This window comes from Phocoena sinus, chromosome 11 (genome assembly GCF_008692025.1).
Source record: "Phocoena sinus isolate mPhoSin1 chromosome 11, mPhoSin1.pri, whole genome shotgun sequence".
Taxonomy (NCBI): domain Eukaryota; kingdom Metazoa; phylum Chordata; class Mammalia; order Artiodactyla; family Phocoenidae; genus Phocoena; species Phocoena sinus.
In genome coordinates, this window is record NC_045773.1 from 23828527 (window position 1) to 23841311 (window position 12785).

At 40.2% G+C, this 12785-nt stretch overlaps 1 protein-coding gene across 3 annotated transcripts in view; it reads right to left on the reverse strand.

Annotated features, from left to right (window-relative positions):
- SLC25A26 (solute carrier family 25 member 26) overlaps window positions 1-12785 on the reverse strand; it is a 152992-nt gene that overhangs the window by 114532 nt on the left and 25675 nt on the right. The gene's annotated exons all lie outside the window — the stretch shown is intronic.

The following is a 12785-nucleotide window of genomic DNA, read 5'->3' on the forward strand; positions in this document are numbered from 1 at the left end:
CTCACACTTCCAGGACTCCGCCTTCAGTAGCCCACTTATCTTCAGAAATATTAAGAATTGGTCAAACCGGAAAGAACTGGTCTGCCCACTGAAGGACAGAAGGCAGGGGAAAGGGCAGCAGGCGACAGGGAGGGAGACATATAAACTGATATTTTAAACTGTTTTAATGGAAGTCCTGTATTGAAGCCTCTGTACACTAAGCAGCCTGTCAAGGATACAAACTTTTTTTCCAATGTGGAATTCACACACCTGACTCTGGTGTTCAGTATTTTGTATGTGGTTAAGGAGATTAATTTTAAAACTTTCACAATATGTATTTCATATACAAATATATGTATTTGAGGCACAGTAAGAAATGTGGACAATCTTCAGTGACACACGCAGCAAAATGGAAACAACAGGAAATTTAACAAAACCGTCCCATCAAACAGGATGTTTGCCCTTTTCAAGAGTCTCCTAATCCCTAATTTGAGATGACTACCCAATTTGGATATTATATAAGGCTTTGTATTTCTAATGTTAAGTAGCTCTAAGGTACAAATCAGCAAACTTTTAATGTAAAACATCAAATAGTAAATATTTTAGACTTTGCCAGCCAAATGGTCTCTGTCAGAATGGTGCAACCATGCTGTGGGAACACAAAAGCAGCCATAGATAATAATATGTAAGTGAATGGTGTGACTGTGTTCCAATAAAATCTTATTTATAAAGACAGGTGATGGTCTGCCAACCCCTGCTCTAGGTATAAACACTGGCAAATCCTTCTTTGGTATTAGCCTTGGTAAGAGCAGAGCAGGCACAGAACAGATGTAGGCCTCAGCAACCCCAGGAAACAAGGGATAGGGATGGCAGGTAATGTGATTCTAGGTGTCATGGAGTCAGCTAACAAGGGTGTATCACCTCTGAAAAGTAGCTCAAAAGTAACAGTACTTTTTGTGGATGCACTCCAACTGATATGGTTTGGATAACATACCAGTTGGAGTGCATTAATGACCTGAAGTTATTTTTCTCCCCAAACTGACAAGACTCACAAAACAATATAATCTACTTTCTTTTTCTTCGTTCATCAAACATTTGAATGCCTTTTGTCTGCAAAGATATCTACAATTTGGGCCAATGTATCTTTCCACCCACAGTCTCCCTTCAAATTTACCGGATTCAGTTCAACAAAAACACGTAGAGCCAGACACTGCACAAGACACTGCCTGGTAAAGAAGACTAAGATGGTGCCCTGACTTCAAAGAACTCACAGCCACGTATAAATACTGATACATGGCAAGAGCGAGAGTAAAATTAAAAAGAGGCAAAGACAAGTATCATAGCAAATGGAGAGGAGGGGTATTTAGTCCAACCTCCAGACTGAGGGAAAACTGCCAGAGATTATGCCTTCACAGAACCTTCCAAAGGAGCAAGAATTAGCTGGCAAGAAAGGTAAAAACGGCATGATGGGGAGTGGAAACAGAAAAGCACACAATACGAAAGCAGGGTGTTCAGGGGTAACAGAATCATCCCATATCAAGTTAGCATTCCACAGTGTGTTCCCACCCAAGCCATTCCATACCACCAAAACCTCAAGTTTAAGGTCAAGAGTAATGGGGAGTAAGACTGAACAGACGGCCAAGAAGGCCCTGTATGCCATGCAAGGAGCTTGGACTTCATTGCATAGACAATGGGACCAACTGGAACAGTTCAGGCAGAGGATCTGTAGCAACATGGGTGGAGTTGGAGGGCATTATGCTGAGCGAAAGAAGTCAGAGAAAGCCAAATACTGTATGGAATCACTCAGATGTGGAATCTACAAAACACAACGAACCAGCGAGCGCAACGAGAAAGAAGCTGACTCACAGATACAGATAATAAGCTAGCAGTTACCAGTGCGGAGAGGAAACGGGGGAGGGGCAATATAGAGGTAGGGGATTAAGAGTTACAAACTATTACGTATAAAATAAGCTACAAAGATACAAACACAGGGATAGTTTGTGTTGTGTACAACACAGCCAATAGTTTACAATAACTATAAATGCAATATAACCTTTAAAAGTTGTAAACTACTATATTGTACACCTGTAACATATAAGTACATCAACTATACTTCAATAAAAAAAATAAGATAAAATACACACAAAGTTTGGGCAGAGGAATGATAACCTGTGCTTTAGGGACATCACTCTGGCTGCAGTAGGTAGAAGAATAGTTGCAGGATAGAAGAGAAAGATAAGAAGCAAAGAGGAAAGACAAAAAGAAGGCAAGACACAAGCTCTGAGACTACTACAACAGTTCTATAGAAGGTACCAGGAAATGAATATGGCTCAGAGAAGAAGGTTCAAATTTGAGGGAAGAGTCAGGAGTAAAATGAAAGGACCTGGTGACTGATAAGAGGTCAGGAGTGGGGAGAGAGTAAGATGCTCCTACAATACAGTGGTGCCATTAAATGAGACCAGGGGGGCAGAGGAGGAAAAACAAGTTTAGAGCAAAAAGGATAAATTCACTCTGGGAAATGCTGAGCAGGAGAAATCTGTGGCACATGTAAGGGGCTGTGTCTATCCAAGAAATTAATATCTGACTATAAAGCTAGAAAATAACAAGGCTAGAGATACAGACATACAAGTCATCAGCATATAGGTGATGGCTGGAACCAAGAGAGTAGATTACCTAAATAAAGAGCAGGGCTTCCCTGGTGGTGCAGTGGTTGAGAGTCCGCCTGCCGATGCAGGGGACACGGGTTCGTGCCCCGGTCTGGGAAGATCCTACATGCCGCAGAGCGGCTGGGCCCGTGAGCCATGGCTGCTGAGCCTGCGCGTCCGGAGCCTGTGCTCCGCAACGGGAGAGGCCACAACAGTGAGAGGCCCACCTACCGCAAAAAAAAAATAAAAATAAAGAGCAAAAAGGGAAGGTCAAAAGACCAAGAATGGAAGCCCAAGGAATATCCACTCTTACAGAGCAGACAAAAAGAGAAGAACTGATCAGACATATGAGAAGGAGGAAATCGCTATGGTGAACACTGGTCTTCTGTGGCCGCCCAGTTTTCAACTCTCATATATGAGAGGCTTCCCAGCTCAAGAAAACAAAGGGTTCAGTCACTCTCCTCCCTGGCCTTGTCACCAACTTAGGTCCAGCCACAGGCTTGCTGCCTCATGAGAAGCGTGGCTTGTATATCCTCCAGCGTAACCTTGTCACACAACTGGATTCCAGGCAAGAAAGGGCCTCCTCTTTTTTTTTCAGATGTCCCCTAGTTGGTGTCCACTTGGCCACAATTGTGTGACACGGCCACCCCTTGTTAGGAAGGCTGAGAATATGTAGATCTAGCAAAGGGTTAGGGAGACTGCCACCCAAACCAAATCGAGGGAGAAGCGGAAAGTAACTTAACAGTCTCTGCCAACTTTCCAAAAACCAACCTTTTTTCCCACAGGTTAGCCAAGATCAATTTCAACTGAAAGCGACCAAGAATGCCACTCGATATTCAAGGGGACCAGAAGTCTCAGATGGAGATTTGCAGAGCAAGGGGTCAAGATTATCAACCAGTGCACACATGAGGGTTACTGGAGTTCCCAAGAATTGTTTCAATGGAGGGCTGGGCCAGGAGACCCATTACAGTGAATCATAAGTGATTCAGAGATGGAGGCGGGCAAGTAAAGAACTACACCAGGAAGCTGGTGGAGACGTTAGGAGAGATGGGTTCATGGCTAAAGGAAGTTCTTTGTCTTATCGAGGATTGTAAGTATTTGTACATAGGATGGGGGAAAGTGGTAACAGCAAGGCAGAGATTGACAATTTAGGAAAGAAATGGGATAACACATGAAGACCCCAGAGGCTATGAAAAAGGTAGAGCCAGGAGCCCAAGCACATGCCGACACTGCTAGGATGACCACCTTTGCCTGTGCTGCCCTCAGCATAGGGTACCATCCTGCATCTAAACTGGGCTTTTCATTCAGGGCTCAACTCCAGGAGGGAATGAGCAGTGGTCTGGGTGAGGGTCTTCAGACCTAGACTGTGGCCCCAGCTTTGTCAGTGATCTCTCAAGCATTGTTGGACCAGAAATCTTCATGGTACCCTTTTAGGCTTTGATTCCTAAAATTCTTAATTTTCTCCAATCATACCTTCTCTTTTTTACTTCAAAAGATTCTCCTTATTCTCCAAATAAACTATTTCCTCACTATTCTCATTCCCCCCAAAAAAACTATTTTAACTGAAAATTTTTTACTTATTAACTTATACCATATAGTTTTTAAAATATATTACTTTCCTACTAAACATAAATACTGTGAGGGCAAAAAGAAAATATGCATTAATTTTACTAATCAACTGGAATCAACTGGGACGGCGGAGGCGACAGGAAGCACTCTGGTATATTTTTTTCCAAGTCTTATTTAGGTTTGACAACATTTTATCTACTATTTTTTGGTATTATTTCACGTAAAGTAAATAAAACTACCCAAGAGGGGAAATGCAAAAATTACTCATTTCCAAAGAAATACCTTACCAATACTCCAGAATTTTTAAAATACATTTTTTTCTTTGAACTGAAGAGACAATCTTTATATATAGTTATAAAAAGACTAGAAAAAATAGAGTTGGATTACAGGTGATGTTTCTCCTTCTTTTCTGCCCACTTGCATTTTCTAAATTCTCTACAATGAACATGTATGATTACTTCATAAGTTTCTTTAACATAATTTCAAAGGGCAAAAACATTTGTTATGCACCAAAGATTTTAAGTGAGGAACAAAATAAAATCAAAGGACTAACTTAAAATATGCTTTTAGATGCAATCCTATTTATTAGCCTTGACAAAAGCAACATTTAGCTTTAATTTAGTGACAATAACACACACACCCAAAACAGACTAAAGAGCTTAACACTAAGGCCTAAAACTGGGTATAAATTATGTTACTTTCGGTAAGAGTGTAAACTTTTAAATCCATGCTAATAAACCAGGATAGAAAATTAAGTCCACTGAAACTTACATGAACCTTACAGGGCAGCTCCCAGCATCTAAAACTCATTACAGAAAGGAAAATAAATAAATAAGAAAGAAAAGGGTACTCTAACACCTTGTATTTTTCAACTCAAGAGGTCAAGAGTGAAATATGACCCCAATATGTCAAGAAAATACGAATTGTCCACTTTTGTGCCTTGGCATAAATATTTATACATGCTTCGTAACCCTCCATGTTCTTACATTATATTTTTATTTCTTAAAAATACAGCAGCAGAAGAGAAATTTTGTAAAGGTTCTCAGATGAAAAACAATCTAACAGAAGAGGTACAAAGCACCCAGCACGGTTTCCTGACTTCCCCGGCATGGCAATTTTGGCGTACTCCCTTGCCTTCCATTTGGTTTTCTATTAACTCTGATCTTTCTTAGATTTGAATCTGAGCCGCCACAGAGTATTTCACCGCACAGGAACAAAAACATGTTATAGTATCATGGTCCTATGAAAGGAAACAAAGGTAATGTTATCTGTGGGTCTTGGGGTAAAGCCATTCTTCAGAGCATCCTTTCCTCAGACGTCCGGGGTTCAGTATGAAACCATGACCCAGGGAGGGTGACATTTTCATTAAACCCAAAAATGGTGTATATGTTAAAGTTCTAACAAAAGACTACTAAAGCTTTCCATAAAGAAAATACATGTCCCCAGTCTTTTTTAAATCAGCATTAAAAGGCAATACTGGCCTCAGTGGAATTTAACAAAAAATCTGAGGAACTTTAAACTGAGAATGATTACAATATTAAAGTTGCTAAGACTTTTCTTTCTTTAACATAAATAAAAACTTTTCTGATATGGTTTTCATTTTTGAAATGGAGAGCAGAATGTCTCCTTTTAGTATTCACTGACCACCAAGATGCAAAACTACAAGTCCTAAGACTAACCGTATGAAAGGAAAAAAAATCACAGTGAACTCTGGCCTCACATTAGGTATTGTAAAATGAGTGAAGGCAGAAAGGAGAGAGTGAGAAAGATGCTGCTAAACTCCCTGGTTCATTCATTGCCCAAGCCAAGCTCCAGACTTCCACACATCACCTGGCAGCCACTTATAGTCTCACTTCCATCCTCTCACTCTTGAAATGCTCTTCAAAGTGGCTGGACATCACCCACAGTAACTTGTATTAACACTGTATCTTTTACCCAACTACTTCAACATAGTTCCTAAAAAAATACCCAACTTAAGACTTTTACTTAGGAAACTTAATCAACAGCCTATAAATATTGGTCTCATATTAGAAGCTAATTATCTCAGTATTTAATACATAAATCAATCTGAGATAGAAGTTACCAAAGGTCAGGGTACTATTTGGCCTAGGGAGCAAGGGTAAAACCCAAATCTTTTGATTATCATCCCCAGAATTTTTTTTTAATTGAAGTATAGTTGATTTACAGTGTTGTGTTAGTTTCTTGTACAGCAAACTGATTGTTATTTTATATATACATATTCTTTTTCAGATTATTTTCCATCATAGTCTATTACAAGACATTGAATATAGTTCCCTGTGCTATACAGTAGGTCTCTGTCGTTTATTTTATGTATAGTAGTCTGTATCTGCTAATCCCAAAATCCTAATTTGTCCCTCCCCGTTTCCCCTTTGGTAACCCTAAGTCTGTTTTCTATGTCTGAGTCAATTTCTGTTTTGTAAATAAGTTCATCTGTATCATATTTTAGATTCCCCACATATAAGTAATATCATGATATTTGTCTTTCTTTTACTTACTTTACTTAATATGATAATCTCTAGGTCCATCCATGTTGCTACAAATGGCATTATTTCATTTTTTTATGCCTGAGTAATATTGCATTCTGTGTGTGTTTGTGCATATACATATACATATATATGCATATATACTCACAACAACTTCTTTATCTGTTTATCTGTCGATGGACATGGACATTTAGGTTGCTTTCGTGTCTTGGCTACTGTAAATAGTGCTGCTATGAACACTGGGATGCATGTATCTTTATCAATTATAGTTTTCTCCAGATATATGCCCAGGAGTGGGATTGCTAGATCATATGGCAACTCTGTTTTTAGTTTTTTAAGGAAACTCCATACTGTTTTCCATAGTGGGTGTACCAATTTACGTTTCTACCAACAGTGTAGTAGGGTTCCCTTTTCTCCACACCCCCTGTAGCATTTATTGCTTGTAGACTTTTTGATGATGGCCACTCTGACCAGTGTGAGGTGATACCTCATTATAGTTTTGATTTGCATTTCTCTAATAATTAACAATGTTGAGCATCTTTTCATGCGCCTATTGGCCACCTGGATGTCTTCTTTGGAGAAATGTCTATTTAGGTCTTCTGCCCATTTTTTGATTGGGTTGTTTGTTTTTCTGTTATTGAGCTGTATCAACTATTTGTGTATTCTGGAAATTAAGCTCTTGTCAGTCACACTGTTTGCAAATATTTTCTCTGAGTCCACAGGATGTCTTCTTGTTTTGTTTATGGTTTCCTTTGCTGTACAAAAGCTTATAAGTTTGATTAGGTCCCATTTGTTTATTTCTGCTTTTATTTCTATTGCCCTGGGAGACTGATCCAGAATTATTTTTCACTAAAGGTACATCATGTTTACATGCGGCTAATGAGTTTAAAGGTTCCAGGTTTAATTATAAGCTAATTCTTCATGTTTAAACCAGCAACTCTATAATTAGTTCAACAGAAACTTAAGTAAGTTGAATAGAGCCAATCAAAGTTTAATCACATTCAAAGTAAAGCTACTTTAGACTTTGCAGAGTAAACTCCAAGTGGCAAATTAATGAGAGAGAATGAAAATTCAGGGCACTCTAAAATTTCTTTAAAAGCACAGTTTACTTACTTGTATTTTATTCCACATTCCCAAAATTGTTTCTAGAAAGCAGGTTTCCAAATTAAGAACACCTAACATTATCTTTCTACACCACCATTTAAATTCAAAACCCCTACAAGTGAACAGTTCATCTGTTTGTCAATTCTGCCATCTGCTGGTTACAAATGGAATCACAGCTGTTGATAAAATAATGCAAAAGGTAATTGTTAAATCCAAATGTACCTTCCTTAGGGTTTAAATTTTATCCACTCATACTGAGTTATAACTTCACCATGCCTTTATTCCTTATAAATAAGCCTCTTTCCACGTATACAAATAGCCAATAGGCATGGAAAGAAAAGATAATTTTTTTGTAAGTATAGGTCTTCTCTTTCCTGACAAAACTAACATTCTTGATAACCCAGACTCTAGACAAAAAGTTAATAGTCTTCTCAACAAAAATAATTTATATCTTTTAGGCCCTGTGTCTTGAAGTTATTTACAGAATTTTACAGAACCCAGAGGTAAGCTTCCAACGGCTTTTTCACTTTTATAACTTTCTGTAACAGAATGGGGCCATGATTTCACATTTGATGACAAGTCTCATGGATGGATTTATAGACTTCAACTAATATAAAATCTGAAAATGGAGGAGACTGTAATGCTAACTACACTAATTTCCTATTGCTGCTGTAACAAATTACCACATAATTAGTGGCTTAAAACAACAAAAATCTATTCTAATTCTGGAGCTCAGAAGTCCAAAATGTGTCTAAGTGAGCTAAAAATCAAGGGGGCTTCTAGAAGCCCCCTGCATTCCTTGGTTTGCGGCCCCTTCCTCCTTCTTCAAGCCAGCAGCTTCACGTCCTAAAACCTCTCTGACACTCCCACTTCCCTCTTATAAGGAGCCTTGTGATTACACTGGGCTCATCTGGATGATGCAAGAAAAAACTTCCCATCTCAAAATCCTCAACTTAATCACATCTGCAAAGTCCCTTTTGCCATGTTAGGTAACATGGCCACAGGTTTCAGGGACTAGGACATCTTCAGGGGGCTGCTGTTTTGCCCACCAATGTAACCAAAGGCAAGTTTTAGAATCCTCACCTTGTCTTAGTTTAAGAAACCCAGAGTGATCTGAGTTCTTAGCATTACCCAAGTAATATACCTCCCATCTCCAGTTGTGCATCAGTTCTGCCATTTTTAAAAGATGACATAAAAAGTAGAAAATGAAGGTGTAATATTTGTCTAACTATTCACTCTGCAATGGTGTTTTATCACCCACAGCAGCTGGGAAACCTTGTGTACAGCACTAAACTTCTTTGAATTTCAATTTCTTCATTTTCTGAACGGACAGCCTTCCCAAAACTATAAAATTCTAAAAGTGTGCTCCGAACAGCAATTTGTGTGACATGGGACCAGAACCAACACTTAATGAACACTTTATGTATCAGATGCTATAGGCTTGAGCACTTTAGAAGTGCTGTATCACTTAAGCTTTACAAGAACTGTGAGTGAGGTAGCATTAACCTGACTTTTCAAGATAAGGAAGACAACAGCTTGGTAAGCTTGCATAAAGGACCTATAGACACAGAGCAAATACACAGACAAGTCACCATTCTGACCCTCACCTGCGTAACTTGACAGCTCATGATCCATAAGCTGCCTCCTTTCAGAGGTCCTCAAAATACTCTCTACCTATTTAATAAATGTATCCAACTTCTTTATATGCGCCTCAAGAACAGGGGTCAAAATTTCTTATTGTTTCTTAGCACCAATCACAGCACTAGATATATAATAGGCACTCATATATCTACAAGTATTCAATTACAAACCAAAGCAAATTTGTGACAGCGGCATTTAATTCATTATGCTACCAAGAACCCTACTCTTAACAATATGTTAAAAAATAAAGTTCTGTCACTGACAAAGTGCAGACTCCCACAGAAGCGGTTAATCTTAACTTCATCTTGGAGAGAAGTTTTCGGTTTTTCCATTAACAGTGTAGTGGTGGTACGGACCAAGTAACATCCTTGTGGTTTAAGTAGGATTCTCCAGCTTCATCATCCTACATGAAAATCATACTCATTGTTTCTATAAAGCTAAACTTAATTTGTGTAGCATAAACTGACACTGCTCTTAAAGAAAAAGCCAACACGGAGCTCCCCTTCCCTCCCATGCACTAACTACACAAGACGATCAATGAAACGCACTGGCCAAGCTCGTAAGTCAACACCACCTGAAGGAACGCTGCATACCACATCAGAGAGAACAAGTCCACGCAACAGAAAACAGTCTGAAATGCGGCGGAGAAAGAAGCCATCGGGAAAGTGGAGGGACGGTGGGTAAGCTGCTCCCTGACAAGTGCCTCTGCGAAAAGTCTCTCAGCACATCCATGCGAGTACTTTAAGGAATGACCACCAACAGGATCATCGCTGCACAGGGGTCCTGCCAGGCCCTGCCCTCTTCCTCCCCTTACCACTGTCAGCTCGGGCTCAGAGGGCCGGGACAGCTGGAGAGCTGGGGTGTGCTTCTGAGCTGAGCTCGGGAGACTGACAGCAAGCTCAAGCATGCACACACCACAGACACACAACGAGATGACACAGGTACCCACGAGGGAAGAGGCACTGAAGGAACGCTGCCAGAAGGGCTTTTAAAGGAAGAACCTCCACCTTGATTCTCGTCAACTCACCTTCTCCCTCTGCATCCCCTGCCCTGCCTCAGTGGAGGCTCTAGTCATCTCTCTCCTCGGGATTTCTACAACAGTGTCCTCCCCTCCATTCACACACCACGCCCAACTCCACACAGCTGCCAAAGGATGTTCTCAAAACACCAACCAGTGGTGCTCTCCTGCTCAGCCCTTCAGAGGATAACAGGCAAAACCTCCTCACCAGAGTAGGCAGGGCCCTCCGGGACGACCGGGTCACATCTGTGCTCCACATGAAACTGGAAGGCGTCGAACAAGGGCTTTGCCTAAATTCAATAGCCCTCCTTGGACTCGCCCGCCTAACAATCATCGTCCAAAACGCAGCTCAAGGACTAGCTATTCTCTGAGGCCTTTCCTGAATCAACATCCATCCACCCACTCTAATCCACTTCCCTTCAGGCTCTTGTACTTACTTTTCTTAAAATACCTGTAACCCTTTAGTGTACTTCCATACTTACATGTCCATCTGCACGTCTAGACTGCAACTCTCTAAAGGCAGTATCTTGTCATTTTATCCTCAGTGCCGAGAACACACTAGGCCGTCTTAAGATCTAAATCCACACTGGCAGGTAAGGACAACAAAAGTGGTGGAGGAAACTAAGAGGAGCTGAACAAAAGCAGCTGATATAAAAGGAATCAAAGAGGTCCAAGTGGGGAAAGGACATAAAAAGGAAAGGCAACGGAAAGGAAGTTATTTTTCGCAATTCTATAGAAAATTCTTTGTGTAATTCTTATAATTTAGCATTCCTAAGAAGGAATTACAAAGTCTGTCTGCCTTATGTACTTAATGCTCTGAAGTGAAAAAAAGCTCCCAGGCACAATGGAAAATGAACAGATAGGAGAAAAGGGCAAAAGGCCCCCTTGGGAGAGGCACGTGCTTAGATGCCTCAGAAAGCAAAGTGCCTGTGTGAGTGTGGCTGGGTATCTAACAGTTCGGTTGCAGCTTCTAATGGTACAGCGGATTTCCTAGCACTGTCTCTACCCTCCTGCCTCCGTGCATCGTGCCACACACAGGCATTTTCATCGGCAGCATTCCTGAGAGCTTCCTTCTGACGTGACAGTGACACTGCACTTCAGGGATACCATCTTATTTTCCACTCAACTTATCTTCCATGACTCAATTACACAACTGCACAAGAGTCTGACACACTGCTAACACAAGTGCAAATGAGAGTTCCTCTCTGTTAATTTACAGATGTTTCAAAACATATCATGATCATTTCAAAAGATGAAAAACATTTCAAAAGTTGTTAACCTTTCTTCCATTGTTTTGCTCAGTGGTTCTTAGAAAAGGCCAGTAGAGGTCATGAAAAACACTATGCATACACTTTAAACCATGATATTAACAGCATAGTTAAAAAGAACTTAAATCCCTGCTAGGGAAAACACAACGATAAGCAACACATGCCCCATGCTGTGTAGCTGCTAACGCTCCTGACAGCAATGCATCTAATCCTCCAAGCAGCCAATTCCGTGGGGAAGCTGAATAAAAACGACGTGCTTAACCCACATCCTGATGTTCAACGAGCCCCTCAAATGACTGCAGGACACTGCCACCCTCAAAACTAACCAGTTTATTAAACTAGGATTTTTTAGTAGGCCTAAAAGTATGTAATTCTGAGGAAAACAAAAGGAATCACACTTTTGATCAGTGCGCTCCCCACCTACTAAAATATTCTTACGCACATGACTGCCAAGTCAACTCAATAGAAATATTTACCACTGGGGTATAAATCAAAATTTTTGATAATCCTTTATGAGTGGTGCTTATACATCACTGAACACCAGAAACATCTAGGAATCTTGTTTAAAATGCAGGGCCCACAACGCCACCTCCAAAAATCTTTATTTGTAACCTGCTGCCCAGGCAAATGATCCTAAAGTAGGTGCTCCCTGGGCCACACGGTTGTGTGAAGTACTGTTATAGAGGCTGTCAGAAAAGCATTTACGAAACATGGTATCACTGAGTTCCTAGCTTTCTCAATCCCAAGTTAGAACAGGACTGGAAAGAAAAATCTACCGGCATCTACGTGTGTAAGGACATCCACAGACATCACCCATGAGCACATAAAATTCACAGGGGCCATTTCAGCAGCAAAGAAATTTTAATAATTCTTCTATTTCTGAAAACAATATTAACTAAGTCCGTAAGTAGGATAAGACCCAGAAAAAGTCAAATCCTAAAGTTGAAAAAAAAAAAAAAAAAAAACTACCACTGCAATGTTATAGCATCTGTTATACTAAAGTAAACCCACCCCAACCCTTCTGATCTAATTACAGATTCTACTTCTCACAGGGCTT